We start from the raw sequence: 22,367 nt of genomic DNA, 5'->3' as shown, positions 1-22,367 counted from the left end.
AAACTGAACACGTCTAAAACAGAACAATTTGTAGTCATCAGCACTAAAACAATACTTATGTAAATCTGAAAATTCTGAACAATTATGACAACCTGGGAAATTTGTGTACAAATACTGTGTAAATAATTAATATCTTCCAATAAAATTAGGGAAATTCTGCACTAGACGTAAAAGTTTCTATTTGTTCACACGATCAAATCTACTATCATCCAGATCATCGAAAATGCTTTACTTGGCACAAACACTGATTGAAACATTAAAACACAATCATTACAGTAGCAATAATCATATCAACACATCCAAAAAAGTAAAACAAACATTTAAGATAACTATTGGTTTACCTCCCACCAAACGCTATTGTTTTACGCCCCTAGCTACACTACAGGAATCACCTTCTTTGCCGTCTACCATCACAGACGGCGAAGACAAATACCCGAACGGCAAAGACAGTACCACAGACGGCAAAGATTGTCACGGCCGGCAAATTTTCTGCGTCAGTCTACGACGGCATAGGACATTCTTTGCCGTCTGCCACCCCCCCCCCCCCCAAAGCGGACGGCAAAGCTCTTTGCCGTCAGCTTCCCTGAGGAGCAGTCGGCAAAGAGCTTGAGACGGCACCCGAGAGGCGTTGCCTCCGTTAGGGGTTAACGGAGGCTCTTTGTCGTCTGCCTGCTGGTCAATCTTTGCCGTCTGCCCTATTGAATATCTTTGCCGTCTGTCGTGTCCTCCCCTCCCCCTCTCTCCACTCCTGCCCCTCCTCTGTGCCCTCTTCTTTGCCGTCTGCCCCCCCCCCCAGCAGGCAGACGGCAAAGAGCCTATATGGCCAGCTGCTACTGCCCAGAAGCACAGCTGGGTGCCACGTGGCACCTTTGCCGTCTGCTGGCTGATGGCAAAGGCCTTTGCCATCAGCCAGCAGACGGCAAAGAGCCCATATTGTCACTGTTTTGTTTATTTTATGTTATTTCACAGCAATAATATATATAATTCATATCACATATATGATATATAGTTCACAACACATATATGATATACATATAAAGTTCACCAATGTCATTTGTTCATCAATGAACATCCATATATCGAAAGAAACCAACATATACAAAGTTTCATCCATATATATATACATATAGTTCCACATATATTGTTCATCAACACATTGTTCATCAACACATACAAAGAACCAACACATTGTTCATCAACTCAAATAAAAAAGGAAACTAAAGCACTCCAACGCCAGCTTCCATGCATGTAGTACATCCAATCTGCAAAATGGGAATAAGAAAGTAAGTAGAAGAAGAAGAACAAAATATATGACAAATAAGCTAAATTGAAGAAGAAAGAGAAGAAGCAATAAGAGAACAAGGAGAATAAAAACAAGAAGGAGGAGGAGGAGGAGGAGGGGAAGGGGAAGGAGAAGGAGAAGGAGGAGGAGAAGAAGAAAAAAGAAGAGAAGAAGAAGGAGGAGAAGGAGGAGAAGAAAGAGGAGAAGAAAGAGGAGGAGGAGGAGGAGAAGAAGAAGAAATCAAGAAGAAGGAGGAGGAGGAGAAGGATAGAAGGTCCTTGGCCTTCTCCTCCTCCTCCTCCTCCTCCTCCTCCTCCCTTCTTCTCCTCCTCCTCCTCCTCCTCCTCCTCCTCCTTCTCCTTCTTCTCTTCTTCTTCATCTCTTCTTCTTCTTTCTTTTCATTTTGAGCATATTATGGTAGAAGAAGAAGAAGAAAGAGGATGAGAAGAAGAAGAACGAGGAGGAAGAGGAGAAGAAGAAGAAATCAAGAAGGAGGAGGAGGAGGAGGAGGAGAAGTCCAGGGGCCTTCTCCTCCTCCTCCTCCTCCTCCTCCTCCTCCTCCTCCTCCTTCTTCTCTTCATCTTCATCTCTTCTTCTTCTTTCTTTTCATTTTGCCTATTTCTTCTCCTCTTCTCCTCTTGTTGGAGCTAAATTACCTAATTATGTCTTTTTTGAGCTAAATATTCCAATTATGTCATTTTAGAGGAAAAGAAGCTAAGTATATAATATTCATGAGCTAACCAAGGTTCTTATGCCATTTTGAGCTTATTACGGTATTTTGGAGCTAAATGGGCTAACTATGTCATTGTTGGGTTAATTAAAGCAAGGATAATATGAAAGAGGAGAAGAAAGAGGAGGAGGAGGAGGAGAAGAAGAAGAAATCAAGAAGAAGGAGGAGGAGGAGGAGAAGGAGGAGGAGGAGAAGGATAGAAGGTCCTTGGTCGTCTCATCATCCTCCTCCTCCTCCTCCTCCTTCTCCTTCTTCTCTTCTTCTTCATCTCTTCTTCTTCTTTCTTTTCATTTTGAGCTTACTATGGTAGAAGAAGAAGAAGAAAGAGGAGGAGGAGAAGAAGAAGAAAGAGGAGGAAGAGGAGAAGAAGAAGAAATCAAGAAGAAGGAGGAGGAGGAGGAGGAGAAGAAGAAGAAAGAGGAGGAGCTTATTATGGCCTATTTTCTAATGTTTCTCATCTTCAAGTGCATTGCATTCATCTTGATCTTGTGATCATCATGCACCTCGGCAACATCCAACTCCAATATCATCTTCTCCTCATCAAGGCTTTTACGGACCTTCGACAACTTATATATAAGCTAATAATAGATCTTTTGCGTCTTTCGATATGCGAAGAGAAGTAAGAAGGTTTACTATTGGGATAACGAAGATATGACCATATTTCTGATCAATTCAACAGACGAGATCGGATAGTAGAATAGAGAGAAGGATCTTCTACTTTCTAAAAATGATAGAGAGTCAGGAGAGGGTCTATGTTAATAGTGCTCTTTAGATAGGGAGAGGAAAGACGTAACTAGACCGTGAAAATAATATAATCTTTTACCGCTACATCCGCTGGAGAAGAAAACTCAGCAAAGGATATTCCTATCCTTTCTCTAGTTGAAGACTAATCTGGATATTCCCTAACATGCTTGACTTCGAGTTCTTGGAGTGAAAACTTTCTTTGTACACAAGGGTCCCCTACTTTATTACTTTTCCACTTCATTGATCTGAAAGAAGTGACAGAAGAAAGCTACATGCATATACCCCTGCCCTGGGGGAACAAGTGCCACCTCAACAGTTATATTCTAAATCGTTAAGCCTTGCAACACTTTCTTTTGTATCAGACCTTTCCCGATTTCCTTACTTTCCTTGTTCACTCAAACTTCAAAAATTCCTTCCATGAATCTAGGGACGAAAAACCACCTGTGACTTCGCCAAGTCTCCCTTTCTTTGGTCGAAGGCCTCAGGTCAAGATCTTTTTTCCTATCTATTGAAAATGCATAGAGAGATGCTTCTTCCTCTTCAAGTTGGAAGTGTAAGAAGAAATGCGGTAAATAGGAGTTCCATCTACCACGCACTCGCCTGAAGGGGGTGGTCCCAACAGTAATGTTTCTGCACCGACCTGCATGGGGGTGGTTGCAGCAGCATTGTTGTTGCAGCACGTGAGCTCGATGGCATAGTAGCCATGGCAGGTGCGTGACAAGCTCACCGACGTTCCCCAACGCTGTGGCTAGTGCAAGCATAGGCGGCGACCGGAGGGCTCTACACGGTCAACTACAAACCTAACAACTAACCTAACACACAGTAGGTAATTAACAACTAACCTAACAACTAACCTAGCTCGAGGGGTAATACCACTAACAACTAACCTAATTACCACTAACAACTAACAAGTAACCTAACTAACCTAATTACCAGTACGTAACCACTAACAACTAACCTAACTAACCTAACTAACAATAGGTAATTAACAACTAACCTAACTAACCTAATTAATGAATTAAACGAAAAAAGGAAAAAAGGACTCACCGAGCTCCGGCGGTGGAGGAGAGGGCAGTGGAGGGGGGCGCAGGGCGGCGGTGGGGTGTGTAGGTGGGGAGGTGGGGGGGAGGCGGCGGCGGTGCGGCGGCGGCGGCGGTGGGGCGGCGGCGGCGCTGGGGGAGCAGGCAGGAGGAGGAGGCCCGCAGGGGGGGGTCGCAGGGCGGCGGTGGGGAGGTGGGGGGGGAGGCGGCGGCGGTGGGGCAGCGGCGGCGCTGGGGGCGCAGGGAGGAGGAGGAGGCCCGCAGGGCGTGCGTGGGAGAGAGAGAGCGCGTGGGAGAGAGAGAGTGCGTGGGAGAGAGGAGAGAGGTAGGCGCGTGGCGACCGTTAACTTTTCGGGGGTCCATCTCCTTTGCTGTTTGCCACTGATCCCCTTTGCCGTCAGCCACGGACGGCAAAGCTACTCAGGCAGACGGCAAAGGGGTGGGTGGGGCCGGGGTGGGATGGGGAGAGAGGAGGTGTGGGGTGGGACAGCTTTGCCGTCGGCCATCCCTACCTTTTCCGTCTGTCAGCAGACGGCAAAGAGGTGGCTGATGGCAAATATTTATTTTGCCATCAGCCTCCTCTTTACCGTCTGTTTTTTGCCAACACACGGTAAAGAGGTTCTTCGCCGTCCGCTGGCTGACGGCAAAGATTTGGCGGACGGCAAATATAGGAATTCCAGTAGTGCTAGGCACAATGCATAGTACCAAGTGCTTAGAGATTTGCCACAAAAAACCCTCAACCACTTTAAAAAATTCCATGTGTCCCAAAAAGGCAAACTCGGTCCCAACGAAGTGCTCACATCCGGACAAATCAACTCAACCCACAAAGGATATAAGCCAAACCCTAGGAACTCGTTCAAACTATGATGGCATTCGGTCCCACAGAAGTGTAGTGACCAAGTTTCTGTACCTAGTCGAGTTCACTTTGGATTTACCGAGATGAACTGATTGGAACTATTGAAACTAGAAATCTACTTAGGTCATCACAAATTAGTCTCACCAAGTGGATTCATCCGGTCCCATCGAAAATCCTAACGTTTGAATCTTTTACATGTTTCAGTCTCACTAACATTTCATGTCGATGTCACTAAACTGTGACGATTGGATTTTTGGTGAAAGCTATATATATCCCTATACCACTACCTTCTCTCAGTGAGACCAAGGACGACGAAGCATAAACCTCCCATATCCATTTTCTGAGACAGAACTATGTAACATCCTAGAATTTAAAATTTTGGAATGTTATATTAAATAACTGATTGTGATTGTTTGTGTGGGCGATTGCATGAAATTGAGGGGAGTTTCCTATGTATCCCAAAAAATTAAATCCTCCTTTTTTAAATTGAGTCAAGGTTGAATAAACGGACTTCCACAAAAAAATCTTTTCAATCCCTATTCAATTTTGGATTTGAATATTATCAAATCCTTTGGTAAAGAAAGTTAAGAGAGAAGGAGTATGACCCATCAAAATTAAGAGACAATTTGAAATATATTCGAAGAAGGGAAAACAGAAAAACTATTTGCAAAAGAATTGAAAATCAAATTCCAATTCAAATTGGAATTTAAAAATAATAATTTATTTTACTTTGACTTGAAAAATTGTTCATATGTTTCCGTGCAAAATGTTAAGATTTTTAGATATATGGTATGTCTAATATTTTTCTATTTTCCTTTTTTTCCTCCTTTTTCTCTCTTTACAAAAAAATGGCACTGCATGCGCCAAGCCAAGCCAGCCCAATAGGCCGAGGCCCACGCGAGCAACCAGCCGACTTTGCCACCCGCTAGCGAGGCCAGCGCTAGCCAAAGACCCGGGGCTTGCCCGAGAAAAAAATGAGAAACCCAGGGCTCTCCCTCATGCACGCACAGCTCCCCAATGTCCGCTCCCCTCACTCCAATCACACTCTCATGTGCGTCTCTTTCTATGTTGTTTTTTTCCTCCGTTCCCTGGGGCTCGTTCCATCATCTTCTTCCCCACGAAAAAGAGGAACCCCGTAAGTGCACGTTAGCACCGCCTCGACATTCAACTGTGCAATCCTATCTCTACCCTTCCCCTCACTCAAGATTTATGTCCTATAAATACCAATGGACCTCCTCGGTCGATTCCCCTCGAAAGGCATTGTAAAAACCACCTACATCGAGCCCTAGCTCGCATTGGATCTTGCCATGGTCGTGACCTTCCGCCGTAGATCCTGACGCCGATGAGCAACCTCGACCTCCCAAACTTTGTCTATCGACCAGCTCATCTAGACACACCTCTTTGACATCGTCTAGATCTCCAGGAAGCACCGGAGCCACTGCCTCAAACTTACAACCCCACCGGAGTGCACGCAGAGAACGCGGGTTCATGACGACGCCATGCTCGACCCCGACATCTTCCTACCTCACCAACATCCAAAATTGGAGGCCCTAGATCTCTCGCATCCATCGGACACCGTTGTTGCCCACGATCGCTGGAGCTGCCACCTTGTTGACCTCTCCATCTTTGACGAGCACCCCAACCCATGTGTAAGCCTCGCAAACGCCTTCTCTTCCATACGTTTATTTAGAAGAATTAGGTTTTTTATTTATTTTTCTTAATAGATCGGTCTTTATTTTGGTTTTCTCCGGTTTAGACCCAACCGATCATTCGTTTTCATTTAATTTAACCATCGGCTACTAAACCCTTATATAGAGGTCGTCCGCCCATAGTGCCACAACAAACACTCTCCAGCAAACCGTGGATCGCCACGTAGCATCTAGCCGCAATATAATGTTTTCAGGAACAAATATATTTTCACTTTATCAAATCTTGTGTTTTGCTTTAACTTTAGATCAACAACCCCGATTTCGATGATTCTTTTTCCTACAGTTTCATAAAAATACCCTCTATGAAGAGAAATAAAATAAAAATAATTTTGAACTTTTTATATTTTGAATGAAAACAGATTTGTTGCAATCACTAGATTGGTTATAACTCTTATTTTAAAATAGCTTTTTGTTTAATTCTTGTTGCCACTGTTTTCTAGTGGAAAATTTTATCCAGTGGCTTAATAAAATTTCAATTTAAACTTATTTAAATCTGTTTAATATAGATTCAAAAACAGTATCTATTATGCCTAGTTTTTGTTGAGAGAAATTATTTTCTTTTATTTAAAAAGTAATTTATTTTGCCACTTTATTTTCATTTCAATAACGTTTATTTTAGTTATTAGGAACAAAATTTTATAATTTATTAAAATTGTATTAATCAGATTTGAGTTAAATCTTTTGTTAGAGCATATTTCTCTATATGTGGTTTTGGTAATTGATGATCATCCCTATGGACTAATGATTGCCCTGATTTATATTCAAAGGATTTGTCCACACGCATTTCTTGAAGTCCATCTGTCGGCTTCAAGGAGTTTATATGAGGACCAAGGTGGTATTCAAGGTTTTATACAAAAGTTGGTCATAAAGACACAAGGTTGATCAAGACTAAGTCAAAGAGTTAATCAAGTTGATCAACACACAAAGCATGCAAGATTTTCGAGAGGTATCAAGTGATCCATGGTATGGTAAGCATTGTCCATTACGCTTTGTGTACTAACCCATGGTCTTCGTGAGGGTTCTATGTAGGGTTAGGTGTGTTTCTATGGGCTTGCATCAAGAGGAAGATCTCATACAACCCATGGAGAATGACATCAAGTGGAGATCGTCATCAAGATTTTGGCGTGTAGGTTCAAGTGGAGCACCACGAAGAAATCTTGCTTCAAGTTTGTCGTCCATTGTGGTGGCAGTGGACTTGTGAAGATGTGCTGAAGAGTGGCTCACCCATAGTGATTCTGGGGGAGCAATCAACTAGTCTTCATCGAGCCAACGCAATCAAGAAAGGTGGTCCATCTTAAGGAAGTCAAGATCATCATGAGCTATCTCAAGTGGACTAGTGCTAGGTATTGGTTTTTCATTGAGAGGTTTTCTATTTTACCGGTCTCACAGTGGTAGTTGGGAGACAGGGTTATAGGACAGATTGTCGTACTGGGCCCCTCAAGTGAGTAGCTTAATCGTATCGTTCGGTGAAAGCTCAAACCAGCTGTATCCTTGCATCATTTGTCTTGGTTCTTGTTTGGTGCTTCTCTTTGTGAGCTGTAGAGCTTATGGATATCTTCATGACAACCTTGAGTTCATCGAAAATGGAGTCCATATGCATCTTCTATGATGTTTTTGATGTTGGAATTTTTGCATGTTCTTCTCTCAAAGATTTTTCTCATATCTATATAATTGGAATTTTATACTGCCTCTTCTGAAGATAAATTATGACACTATTGGATATCTCTTGTCGTCCTGAATCCAATAAGCTTGAATTTGCTCAATTCGGAGTTCGTATGCGAAAGTTATGGCAGTTCTGGTATTCATGCTTTTCATCCTGAAAAGGTCCAAGTGGTCGTACCGCTCCAAAGAGCGGTACTACCTCTTATCCGAGGTAGTACTGCCCACGTTAGTGGTAGTACCACTCTCGGGCAGTAGTTCCCTCACTAGTAATGCTGCCTCGGGGTCTCGACACTTTGTATCGGACTAAGCGGTTTCTCGAGTGGTAGTTCTGAGCAATAGTACCTCTCAAGCGGTACTACCTCTCCCACGAGAGGTACTACCTCTGATAAGAGGTACTACCTCTCCCCCGAGCGGTACTACTTCTCAAGCGGTACTACCTCTCCCTCGACCGGTTCTACCTCTCAAACGGTACTAACTCTCCCTCCAGCGGTACTACCTCTCTAACAGAACTACACTCGTGTGTTTCTGTCTCGTTGGGGTGTTTTGACCGTGGGCATAATGCCTAGATTGAGGGGAGCCTATTTAAGGGGGCCTTCTTCCCCAATGGTGTTGGAATTATGCCCTAGAGGCAATAATACATATAGTTATTATCAAATTCCTGTATCAAGATAATCGTTTATTATCCATGCTACAATTGTATTGAATGAAGACTCATTTACATGTGTGGATACATAGACAAAACAATGTCCCTAGCAAGCCTCTAGTTGGCTAGCCAGTTGATCAAAGATAGTCAGTGTCTTCTGATTATGAACAAGGTGTTGTTGCTTGATAACTGGATCACGTCATTAGGAGAATCACGTGATGGACTAGACCCAAACTAATAGACGTAGCATGTTGATCGTGCCATTTTGTTGCTACTGTTTTCTGCGTGTCAAGTATTTGTTCCTATGACCATGAGATCATATAACTCACTAACACCGGAGGAATACTTTGTGTGTATCAAACGTCGCAACGTAACTGGGTGACTATAAAGATGCTCTACAGGTATCTCCGAAGGTGTTCGTTGAGTTAGTATGGATCAAGACTCGGATTTGTCACTCCGTGTGACGGAGAGGTATCTCGGGGCCCACTCGGTAATACAACATCACACACAAGCCTTGCAAGCAATGTGACTTAGTGTAAGTTGCGGGATCTTGTATTACGGAATGAGTAAAGAGACTTGCCGGTAAACGAGATTGAAATAGGTATGCGGATACTGACGATCGAATCTCGGGCAAGTAACATACGGGATTATATGAATCCTTGGCACTGAGGTTCAAACGATAAGATCTTCGGAGAATATGTAGGATCCAATATGGGCATCCAGGTCCCGCTATTGGATATTGACCGAGGAGTCTCTCGGGTCATGTCTACATAGTTCTCGAACCCGCAGGGTCTGCACACTTAAGGTTCAACGTTGTTTTATGCGTATTTGAGTTATATGGTTGGTTACCGAATGTTGTTCGGAGTCCCGGATGAGATCATGGACGTCACGAGGGTTTCCGGAATGGTCCGGAAACGAAGATTGATGTATAGGATGACCTCATTTGATTACCGGAAGGTTTTCGGAGTTACCGGGAATGTACCGGGAATGACGAATGGGTTCCGGGAGTTCACCGGGGGGGCAACCCACCCCGGGGAAGCCCATAGGCCTTGGGGGTGGCACACCAGCCCTTAGTGGGCTGGTGGGACAGACCAAGAAGGCCCTATGCGCCATAGGAAGAAAATCAAAGAGAAAAGAAAAGAAAAAGGAGAAGGTGGGAAAGGAAAGAAGGACTCCACCCACCAAACCAAGTAGGACTCGGTTTGGGGGGGGGGAGACCTTCCCCCCTTGGCTCGGCCGACCCCCTTGGGGCTCCTTGAGCCCCAAGGCAAGGCTCCACCTCTCCCACCTATATATACGGAGGTTTTAGGGCTGATTTGAGACGACTTTTCCACGGCTGCCCGACCACATACCTCCACGGTTTTTCCTCTAGATCGCGTTTCTGCGGAGCTCGGGCGGAGCCCTGCTGAGACAAGATCATCACCAACCTCCGGAGCGCCGTCATGCTGCCGGAGAACTCTTCTACCTCTCCGTCTCTCTTGCTGGATCAAGAAGGCCGAGATCATCGTCGAGTTGTACGTGTGCTGAACACGGAGGTGCCGTCCGTTCGGCACTAGATCGTGGTACTGATTGCGGGACGGTTCGCGGGGCGGATCGAGGGACGTGAGGACGTTCCACTACATCAACCACGTTCACTAACGCTTCTGCTGTACGGTCTACAAGGGTACGTAGATAACTCATCCCCTCTCGTAGATGGACATCACCATGATAGGTCTTCGTGCGCGTAGGAAATTTTTTGTTTCCCATGCGACGTTCCCCAACAGTGGCATCATGAGCTAGGTTCATGCGTAGATGTCTTGTCGAGTAGAACACAAAAGTTTTTGTGGGCGGTGATGTGCGTTTTTCTGCCCTCCTTAGTCTTTTCTCGATTCCGCAGTATTGTTGGATTGAAGCGGCTTGGACCGACATTACTCGTACGCTTACGAGAGACTGGTTTCATCGCTACGAGTAACCCCGTTGCTCAAAGATGACTGGCAAGTGTCAGTTTCTCCAACTTTAGTTGAATCGGATTTGACCGAGGAGGTCCTTGGATGAGGTTAAATAGCAACTCATATATCTCCGTTGTGGTGTTTGCGTAAGTAAGATGCGATCCTACTAGATACCCATGGTCACCACGTAAAACATGCAACAACAAAATTAGAGGACGTCTAACTTGTTTTTGCAGGGTATGCTTGTGATGTGATATGGCCAACGATGTGATGTGATATATTGGATGTATGAGATGATCATGTTGTAATAGATAATATCGACTTGCACGTCGATGGTACGGCAACCGTCAGGAGCCATAGGGTTGTCTTTATACTAACGTTTGTGCTTGCAGATGCGTTTACTATTTTGCTAGGATGTAGCTTTAGTAGTAATAGCATGAGTAGCACGACAACCCCGATGGCGACACGTTGATGGAGATCTTGGTGTGGCGCCGGTGACAAGAAGATCGTGCCGGTGCTTTGGTGATGGAGATCAAGGAGCACGTGATGATGGCCATATCATGTCACTTATGAATTGCATGTGATGTAAATCCTTTTATGCACCTTATTTTGCTTAGAACGACAGTAGCATTATGAGGTGATCTCTCACTAAAATTTCAAGATGAAATTGTGTTCTCCCGACTGTGCACCGTTGCTACAGTTCGTCGTTTCGAGACACCACGTGATGATCGGGTGTGATAGACTCAATGTTCACATACAACGGGTGCAAAACAGTTGCGCACGCGGAACACTCGGGTTAAGCTTGACGAGCCTAGCATGTGCAGACATGGCCTCGGAACACATGAGACCGAAAGGTCGATCATGAATCATATAGATGATATGATTAGCATAGGGATGCTTACCACTGAAACTATGCTCAACTCACGTGATGATCGGACTTGAGCTAGTGTAAGTGGATCATGAACCACTCAAATGACTAGAGAGATGTACTTTTTGAGTGGGAGTTTAGCGAATAATTTGATTAAGTTAAACTCTAATTATCTTGAACATAGTCTAAGTCCACTTTGAATATATTTGCGTTGTAGATCATGGCTCACGCGACAGTCACCCTGAATTTTAATACGTTCCTAGAGAAAGCTAAGTTGAAAGATGATGGAAGCAACTTTGTAGACTAGGATCGTAATCTTAAGCTAATCTTACAAGCTGGGAAGAAGGATTATGTCCTTAATGCTGCGCTAGGAGATGAACCACCCGCTACGGCTGATCAGGATGTTAAGAACGCTTGGTTAGCACATAAGGAGACTACTCAGTAGTTCAATGTGCAGTCTTGTATGGCTTAGAACCGGGACTTCAACGTCGCTTTGAGCGTCATGGAGCATTTGAGATGTTCTAGGAGTTGAAGTTTATCTTTCAGAAGAACGCCCGGATCGAGAGGTATGAGACCTCCGATAAATTCTATGCTTGCAAGATGGAGGAGAACTCGTCTGTCAGTGAACATGTGCTCAAAATGTCTGGGTACTCAAACCGTCTAGCTGAGCTGGGGATTGAACTCCCGCAAGAGGCTATCACTGACAGAATCCTTCAATCACTGCCGCCAAGCTATAAAGGCTTTGTGTTGAACTACAACATGCAAGGGATGAACAAGTCTCCCGGCGAGTTGTTCGCGATGCTGAAAGTCGCAGAGTCTGAACTCCGTAAAGAGCATCAAGTGTTGATGGTGAATAAGACCACTAGTTTCAAGAGAAACGGCAAAGGCAAGAAGGGTAATTCAAAGAAGAGCGGCAAGCCTATTGCCAATCCGACGAAGAAACCCAAAGCTGGACATAAGCCTGAAACAGAGTGTTACTATTGCAAGGGTATGGGTCACTGGAAGCGCAATTGCCCCAAGTATCTGGCAGATAAGAAGGCGGCCAAAGAAAAATCAGGTATATTTGATATACATGTTATTGATGTGTACTTAACCGGCTCTCGTAGTAGTGCCTGGGTATTCGATACTGGTTCTGTTGCTCATATTTGCAACTCGAAACAGGAACTGCGGAATAGACGAAGGCTGGCGAAAGATGAAGTGACGATGCGCGTAGTAAATGGTTCCAAGGTTGATGCAATCGCCGTCAGCATAGTTTCACTTCAGTTACCATCAGGATTAGTTATGAACTTGAATCATTGTTAGTTAGTGCCTGTGTTGAGCATGAACATTATATCTGGATCTTGTTTATTGCGAGATGGTTACTCTTTTAACTCAGAGAATAATGGTTGTTCTATTTCTATGAGTAACATCTTTTATGGTCATGCACCCAATGTGAGAGGATTGTTCATATTGAATCTTGATAGCGATACACACATACATAACATTGAGACCAAAAGAGTTAGAGTTAACAATGATAGCGCCATATTTTTGTGGCACTGCCGCTTAGGTCATATTGGTGTAAAACGCATGAAGAAACTCCATGCCGATGGACTTTTGGGGTCACTTGACTTTGATTCACTTGACACGTGCGAACCATGCCTCATGGGCAAGATGACTAAAACTCCGTTCTCCAGAACAATGGAGCGTGCAAGTGACTTGTTGGAAATCATACATACCGATGTGTGTGGTCCGATGAGCGTAGAGGCACGCGGCGGATATCGTTATTTTCTCACCTTCACTGACGATTTGAGTAGATATGGTTATGTCTACTTAATGAAGCACAAGTCTGAAAAAATTGAAAAGTTCAAGCAATTTCAGAGTGAAGTTGAAAATCATCATAACAAGAAGATCAAGTTCCTACGGTCTGATCATGGGGGTGAATATCTGAGTTTCGAGTTTGGTGCTCACTTAAGACAATGTGGAATTGTTTCACAGTTGACACCGCCTGGAACACCACAGCGTAATGGTGTGTCCGAACGTCGTAATCGTACTTTATTAGAGATGGTGCGATCTATGATGTCTCTTACCAATTTGCCGTTATCATTTTGGGGTTATGCATTAGAAACAGCTGCATTCACTTTAAATAGGGCACCATCAAAATCCGTTGAGACGACACCATACGAACTGTGGTATGGCAAAAGGCCAAAGTTGTCGTTTCTTAAAGTTTGGGGATGTGATGTTTATGTCAAAAAGCTTCAGCCTGAAAAGCTGGAACCCAAAGCGGAAAAGTGCGTCTTCATAGGTTACCTAAAAGAGACAGTTGGGTACACCTTCTATCTCAAATCCGAGGGCAAAGTGTTTGTTGCTAAAAACAGAGCTTTTCTCGAGAAGGAGTTTCTCTCGAGAGAATTGAGTGGGAGGAAGATAGAACTTGACGAGGTTGTCGAACCTCTCATCCCTCTGGATGGTGGCGCAGGGCAAGGGGAAACCTCTGTCGTTGCGACGCCGTTTGAGAAGGAAGTTAATGATAATGATCATGAAACTCCGGTTCAAGTTTCTGTTCTTCTTCTCATTTTATTCCATAGCATTAGTTGTTGTGGAGGGATTTGGAAGAGAAGGACTTGGGCACTCTGTGTGCCCTTGCCATTGCATTTAGTGCATAGGTTTGAGTTCTCTATAGTGATACGTGGAAGTGAAGTTTGAGAAGCTTATTACTCTTGGGTGTTTGTTACCCTAGAGCTTGTTCTTCTTGGTTGCCTGGGCATCCTAGAGGCTTGGTGGTGCCTCGTAGCTCAATCATTGTGGTGTAGAACTTTGGGCAAGCGTCGGCGTCTCCAATTAGGTTGTGGAGATTGCCCCGAGCATATGAAGTCATCTTGGAGCCACAATCCATTATGGTGAAGCTTTGTGGTGTTGTCGGGAGCCCCCAATTAAGTTGTGTATATTGCCCCAACCTTGTTTGTATGGGTTCGGTGACCACCCTCAAGGGTCCCTTAGTGGAATCACGACATCTTGCATTGTGCGAGGGCGTGAGGAGATTACGGTGGCCTTAGTGGCTTCTTGTGGAGCATTGTGCCTCCACACCACTCCATACGGAGATTAGCACCCCCAAGGGTGTGAACTTTGGGTACATCATCGTCTCCGCGTGCCTCGATTATCTCTTACCCGAGCCATTTACTTATGCACTTATTGTTTCTTTTTATATATCTTGCTATCACTTAGTTGTTTATGTTGCTTAGCATAAGTTGTTGGTGCACATAGGTGAGTCTATTTGTTTTAGGCTTTGTGCTTGGCTAATTAAACTTAGTTTTATACCGCATTTTTTCAAGCCTAAACCGTAATTATTTTAAAGCGCCTACTCACCCCCCCCCCCCTCTAGGCGACATCCACGTCCTTTTAATTGGTATTAGAGCTAGGTCTGTATTTATTAGATTTTATCAACTAGAGAGTAAGGATGTCGACTAGGGGATTAGGATTCTCTCATAGTCTTAGTTCCGATGGCAAAAAAATTATATTTGGGTAATTCGCATGCTTAATCTTTTTAGGGTCATGGACCCAAATTTAGAGCGAATTGTAGATATGGGTTCTTCTCCTCGAAAGGATTCTAAAAACATATTTTTAGACGAAGAGAAAAACTCTTATCTTAATGCTCAAGCTTCTAATGTGCTTTTTGATGCTTTGAGCAATGTAGTTATATTTCAACTCATGTCGTTGTGGGATGCTCATGAGTTGTGGACAAAGCTTGAAGATAAATATGGTGTGTCCAAGATTTGTAGGGATGATATGAAAGCTCCAGAAGCTAGGCTTGCAAAGAAGCTAGGTCAGAAGAGAGCCAGAAAGAGAATTGTGCATGTTGGTGGAAGGCCAACCTCAATGTATGAAGACCCAGCCGAAGCTGCTAATGAGGAGGAGGAAGAAATTCCAGCTCAGGTCCATCCTCCTAAGAATAAGAAGTTAATGGCTAATGCTATGCCAAAGAAGCCTTCTGCTCCCAAGAAGTCTTCAGCTCCTAAGAAGCATGTAGCTCCCAAGAGTACTACCAAGGACTTTCCTGCAGCAGAGAAGAACAAAGGCTCTGCATTCAAAGAGTTTCTTGTAGAGGGAGAAGAGGATGCACCTGCACTAATGAAACTGAGAGCTCATTTGCCACTACACAGTGATGCCCATCCAACTCCTGAGGACATGAAAAAGCGAAGAGATCAAGGACTGGAGAAGTGGAGGTTAGTTGATCCATATGCGGTCACAAGGAGAACTACTATTGATCCCCATTTTCACACCAAGTAGCAACAAGAGTCCTGCAGTTAGTGACATCAGATATGTCGGTTGGGAATATATCAAGGCCAATGAACTTGATTTTCCCCATGTGAGAGAAAACTTCAGGCTAGTCTACATTGAAGATTTTGTTGGCGGAGAGAGGACTGCAGGGAACGATGAGATGATCATGCAATTCTATTCCATCGCTCATTTTTATTCTGATGGAAGGATTGTATGGATGACAGAAGGTCGCCGATATGAGTCTATCGTGGATGAGTGTGCCACTATCATTTGTGCCCCAAAGGCACAAGACAGAGACCTGGATGTGTACTCAGAATCCAAGATGAATCATAACTCAATGGCAAATATGTACAAGCTAGTGCCCCACAAGTATGTGCACACACACAAGTTCGGATCTGCCTATTTTTGGCAAGCAGTGATACCTACTATAAACACCATTATGAGATACACCTTGATGCCCAAATCAGGAGATGATAAGATGATTAGAGGTTATTCCATCAATATGTTGCATCATCTAGACACCCACACCCGATTCAGAGTAATGAGACTTGATAGTTGAGACTGTCAGGAGGACTGCTGCAGATCAAAATAAACCATGTGGATATGCTCCATATATTTAGATGCTCATCAATGCCAATATTGACAAGCATGCATATCTACTTGATCGTCCCCACCTGCCACTTCAGCCAGAGTTTGGATATAATGAAGTTGTGATGGACTCTAGCCATCCCAGCTCACCTACAGCTCGATAGGCAGCAGAGGCAGCTAGGAATGCTCCATCTCCAGCCGCACAACTAAGGACCAAAAATGAGAAGATGTCATTCCTAGTCAGCACCATCCAAGGAATGGAGAAAAAAAATTGTGAGATCTTACTGAATGAGAAAAGCCTCGAGAGGATTGTAGAGATAAAATTCCATGACCTGGATTTCAAGGTAATGGAGTTGACTACCACTATTCAACAGCTCGAGCATGAAGTTGATCATGTGCATATATCCCGCTCCAGCAGTAATGATGAATAGTCGCCCGTTACTACTACTACTCAGTTCATGACCCACCCTGGGTCAGCAGTTGTACCACTTTTGAAAGGAATACCAACTTCATCAGCTCAAGCTTCAGCACCTTCAGCTTCAGCTCCTTCTCGTGCACCTCCAATGTCTACACCTCCAGCTCAAGGGACATTTGCAGAAACCTTCATCGACGCCCTCCAGCCCACTCCATTGTCAGCCACCGGAGGAGATCGGCCCCGAAGAGACGATTAGTTCTAGACATTTGAACTTTTTGGTAACTTGTTGCCAAAAGTGGAGAAGTGTATAAATCAAATAGGTCTTCAAGAGAGAGAGAGAGCTTTGCATTTTATTTTCTCTCATTTGTTTTTGCAAAACTTTTGGTCTTTAGGATAACATTATCTTTTAGGAGAAGTGTCTGATCATACACTTTGATTTGTTGATGCTACCACGTTATTACCCTTGACCTATCTACATGATGATCATTCCCTTACTTAGTTGGTGTTGTGTGCATTACTATTCATTCTTATCATTTATGTGCACCACTGGAAGAGTGACCCATGATCCTAATCGACTATGCATTTAAATTCAAACGTAAATTTAAAACAATGCAGAAATTTAGGGGGAGCTCTTGCTTTTCACATACTTCTCAAAATGACGATGCTAATCATTGAGTATATCTTTTGTCGAAGCTTTGATCTATATGTTGTCATCAATTGCCAAAAGAGCTCTCGTTTCCAAGGACACCAAGGCGGATCATTGGAAAAGTACGTTTGTCTCACCCAGAAGCTCATCAAGATCCCAATTTCTTTTTGAAATAAACTCTGTATACATCAAGGCGCCATGCCCGAAGCATATTGGGTGACCTTGTGACAGGTTTACGTGAGAAGTCGACCGCCCGAAAATGGCCAAATGAAGTACTTTATAATGCTGCACTTTCTTTTCCCAACAGTTGGCCTTATCTAACCACCTTGTAACCCTTCTGTTTCAACATATCAGGATTCATCACCTTCATCGGGCAACTCGGACACTACAAACCTGAGGTAACTATTCCCTTTGCATCTGATACTACTTCTTAACTCTTTATCCTTGCAGGTGTCTTAACATGTTGTCTGTACTTATAGTGCCAAAGCCAAGAAAAGGAGAGTAGGTAGGTCATCTGCCAATCATTGCGCCTCTAAGCAAGGGAATCCAAAGTTTGCTGCTCCTGAAACTCATGTTGAACCCTCTGGAGCTCATCATGGCACCCATGATGACATAGTCCAACATGTTGACCCGGCGAGCACTAATAGAATGGCCATGGAAGCAACTGAAAAAATTGAAGTCAATCCTAACCCGCTCAGTCCTCTGAAAGCAACTAAAAAAATTGCTTCTCATGACGATGAGGTCATTATTACTGGGACAGGTTATAGAGCTCCTGCTTGCACCGTGCTGGCCAAGCATACCACAAAAGAGGAGGCACCTTTACTTGAGAAATTGAAGACTAACCTTGAACTTCCCAATCTTGAAAAGCTTAGTTTTGAAGAATTGCATTCTAGATACTTGACTCGCCTCTCCACAAGCCGGGATATAGAAGCCAGCGTGATTGGCATGATGAAGAAAAGATATGAGGTATGTTCATCTTTGTCTTGTATTCCATATATCGTTATGTAGCCCCCAAGGGCCGGCTTATGTTCTTAAAGATGAGTCGGGTCTTTGATGATATAATTTTTTGATGAATTAGCCTGTAGCCCCCAAGGACCGGGTCATTATGAAAATAAAGATTGGTACTTATTATGCTTATATGAAAAATCTCCACATGTTGCCCCCAAGGGCCAAGTCATCTTCTTGAAGATGGGTCGGGTCTTATTACCCTTATATGAAAAAACTCCACTTTAGCCCCCAAGGGTTGAGTCATCTTCTTGAAGATGAATCGGGTCTTCTTGTATTATATGCTTGCAAAAACTGACATGCATTAGCCCCCAAGTGTCGAGTATATTGCTTGCAATCTGCTTGAGACTTGTAATAACTTATTTACAGCCCCCAAGTGTAAATATGCATCATGGTGGCAGCTTAGGTTGGACTGATATCCATCTTATATCCTTGTTGTGCAGGAAGCTTCAAATGTGGCCGAGTCAAGTTTGACTGATTTGAGGAAAAATCTGGTCCTGCAGTAAGACGTCCGGGCTAAAGTTGATGAAAAGCTACAGGTCTCCCTAGAAGAGCTCGAAAAAATCAAAGCCGATTTGAAGGTGTACAAGGAATCTTCTGAGGCTGAAAGAGTTGCACTGATTAAATGTGCAGAGGACGCTAAAGGTCAGCTAAAGCCTGTTACCGAGGAGCTCACTAGTCTGAAACAGCACATTCTTCAGATGACCGAAGTTGTCTTTGGTAAGTATTATTTGATGAGCTTGTGATAATGTTTATAAGAAACACCTTTGTATAAAAAGACCCATCGGGCGACTTACGTGCTTGAAGGCCGCCAAACTCATAATCTCCAAGACAGCAGCGTAATGAAGCTGGAAGCTCGTTACACCTTAACTGAGCAATTGTATGCTGGGAGCCTGTTAACCATCAAGGCTGCTATGGGGGATAAAGATTCGGCCAAATTCATCAAAGACGTGTTGGGCCACCTCTCAATGATTCTCAATCATATCAAAGAGTTGAAGAGATCAGCCGCTCATAAGGGTACAATGGCTGCTTTGAGTTGGGCCTTGGCTTACGCACGAGAACTTAACCCTAAAGAGATGGCCAGAGGTTTTCCTCAGCGAAAAGATGACGGCTCAAATTTCACACAAGAAGATTATGCCCACAATGTGAGAACGTCTCGAGTGGAGGTGGGTCGTTTGGCTGTGGAGGTGGATTTGAAGACATATCAGGCGGCTTATGACGACAACAACTCGCGAGTTCCTCCACCCACTTTTGAGCCGGTGAATCTGACTCCTCAATATCATAAGCACATCTTTGCCCCTGATGTTGACCCGTCCCCCATCTTGCATGAAGAATCTGAATTCCACGCCTTAACCCGTTGCAACTGGGATATGGACAACCTTCAAATCCAGGAACCCAAAGACGCAGCGCAGGATGACCCGAAGGCATCTTAAGCAAGAGGTAGGCCCGGGGCTAACCCGGATGAAGTGAACCCGAATAAGCTGACAGCCGGGTTATGTGTATGATTGTTGAGAAATTTTGGTCCAAGCCACTGGGCTCCATGTAGGCTTGTAATAGCCTAAATTTGAAAAGTTTGATTGTGTCATGCCATCGTGCAGGTTTTAAGCCTTTGTCTCCCAGCTTAATTTGTCAAAGGAGTCTTATATGAATCAAATGTTGCTCCTTATTTTACATATTTTCTTTGGAGACCATACATCGCTCATAGGACTAAAGCTACATAACTCGCTATCGTAGGACTACAGCTGCATAACTCGCCATCATATGATTAGAGTTGTATAACTCGGACGCTCTGTATGATCCGGTACTAATCATTCGATCACCCATGAAAAAGTGAAGGAAAATACCATATGGCGGCAATGTGTCACCTTGAAGGAGTCGACTCAGTGAGACTCGGCAGGGAGACCGGCTTGCAAGGCTCAAGCCTTACCCTTAACTGGGAGGGTGTAATAACCCATAAGAAATATGATAAGCCAGCTCAATAAGACTCGGCGAGGAGACTGACTGATCAGGCTCAAGTCTAGCTTCGGAGAAGTGGGTACGTTAATGTAACAGCCTGAGACCAACGCCCCAGAAGATTCCCCTTGTATTCCGCTGTCATCGTGTTAATTATTTGCTTGTCGCATGCATCATCGCATCATTCACATCATCCGCATTGCATTGGCACTCCTTTATCGTCAGTTTTCAAAACTTGCATCCGTTATTAGTTGCCAATTCTCTGTGTTTCGTCGTTGGCCGTTTCGAGACCAACCACATACGCACGCGCCGGCGACATCGTTAAAATCTTTGTTTTAAAAGTATGTATAAAACATTTTCAGATTGGGTTGAAACTTGGTGTGCGGTCTTCTTTTAATGTAGGTAGGCCGCCTGCCATATTTCGTCGCAATCGGAGTTCGTTTGATGCCGGAACCGTTAAACCTATAGCGGCACTATAGCTGGTTTAATTGTCGAATGTTTCATGTGTTTAACAACCTTTATCACGGGCTGCCACCTTCCATTTCTTCTCAGCCCACAACCCCTTTACACAACCCACTTCAGCCCACCAAAACTACCCACCGATCGGAGCTGTCGGATCGCGATCCAACGATCTGAAAACGGTGGCAAACCCCTCTAAACCTAACCCTAGACTCTCGTGTCTATTTAAACACCCCCACCTGCCAAATCTGGCTTCTCTAGCCTTTCCCACATGGAATTCGATGCCCAGCCCTTCCACCCCTGCCACTTGTTGCCGCCACCTCCACCTGCACCGCCAGAGCCGCCATGCCCAGCCACTCAGGGGCTGCCACGCATCCCCCAGGAAGCTCCCTGCTGCCGCAGGCCAAATCGGGCCCGCCCCGGGCCAGACTTGGCCCCAACGAGCCCGCAGCCGCGCACCGCCTATGCAGCCGCTCGCCCCGACCGTGTTATCTCCCACATCCGCGTGAACACCGAGCACCCGCAGCGCCGCCTCCCGCTAATGGGAGCAGGCAGGCCACCGAAGCTCCGTCGAGATCCGACGCCAGCGAACCTCCAGGTCGCGCGTCCCCCCCCCTGCTCATTTTCTCTCCTCCTTCCTCCCTTCTCACCTCTCTCTCTCTCTCTCTCTGTGTGTGTGTGTGTGTGTTTATTGTAACAAAGCCGCCTCCGCCATGGATTTAGAGCTCGTCTGTCGTCGCTTCGTGCCCGTAGTCGCTGGAGATGGGCGGATCTAGCACCCCTACCTCGGATCCGCGATTTCTCGGTCGGATCCTATTGTTAGACGCCTCGTCCCCACATCCTTGCAATGGCGACATGGCCTTGTTCTCCTGGAGAGCATGGGAGGTCGACGACCGCGCCTCGCCTCGCTCGCCCCTACCAGCAACAGCATGGGCCTTGCCCAGCCAGCACCCACTGAGGCCCAGGCCCGTCTCAGCCTCCTCACCGACCGTGCTTTGCTCATCATGAGCGCAATCCGCTATCTTAATATGTGTAGGTCGCACCTACTCTTGTTATGCAAACGAGCACAAGCGAGGTGGCTAGCCCGGCCACACAACATGTACGGGGTCTTGGGTTCGATTCCCAGCCGCCCCAATATTTTTGCCTTGTTCTTTGTTTTTTGTTTGCACACCACACTCATGTCCACTTGGGCCTAACTACCCCTGGGCCGCTACACTATGATGCTTCGGGCCCATGCGTGTTTTTTCGGCTCTGTAGATTTTGGGCATTTCCCAGCACATGCATATTTCACAAAAATTGCACTATTTTCAAATGCCCGTAACTTTTCAACTATGCGTCGAGTCGGAATAAGTTATATATGTAAAATGTGTAGAATTTCATGCAGATTAGTATTTTTCAACTTTCATGCATATTTAAAAAGGTTTAACCTTGTTGTTGCTTCGTTTGCATGATAACGTGATTAAATGGTTTAATTCGTAGCTAGTTAACCGTAGCTCCGTTGCAGATGAGCTATATGTGTAAACCGACTAGAATGTCGTGTAGAATCACATGCTTCACCTCTTGCCATGTTAACAACATTTTAAAA

This window comes from Hordeum vulgare, chromosome 4H, assembly GCF_904849725.1.
Source record: "Hordeum vulgare subsp. vulgare chromosome 4H, MorexV3_pseudomolecules_assembly, whole genome shotgun sequence".
NCBI lineage: Eukaryota > Viridiplantae > Streptophyta > Magnoliopsida > Poales > Poaceae > Hordeum > Hordeum vulgare.
Note: the sequence above shows the minus strand (reverse complement) of the source record.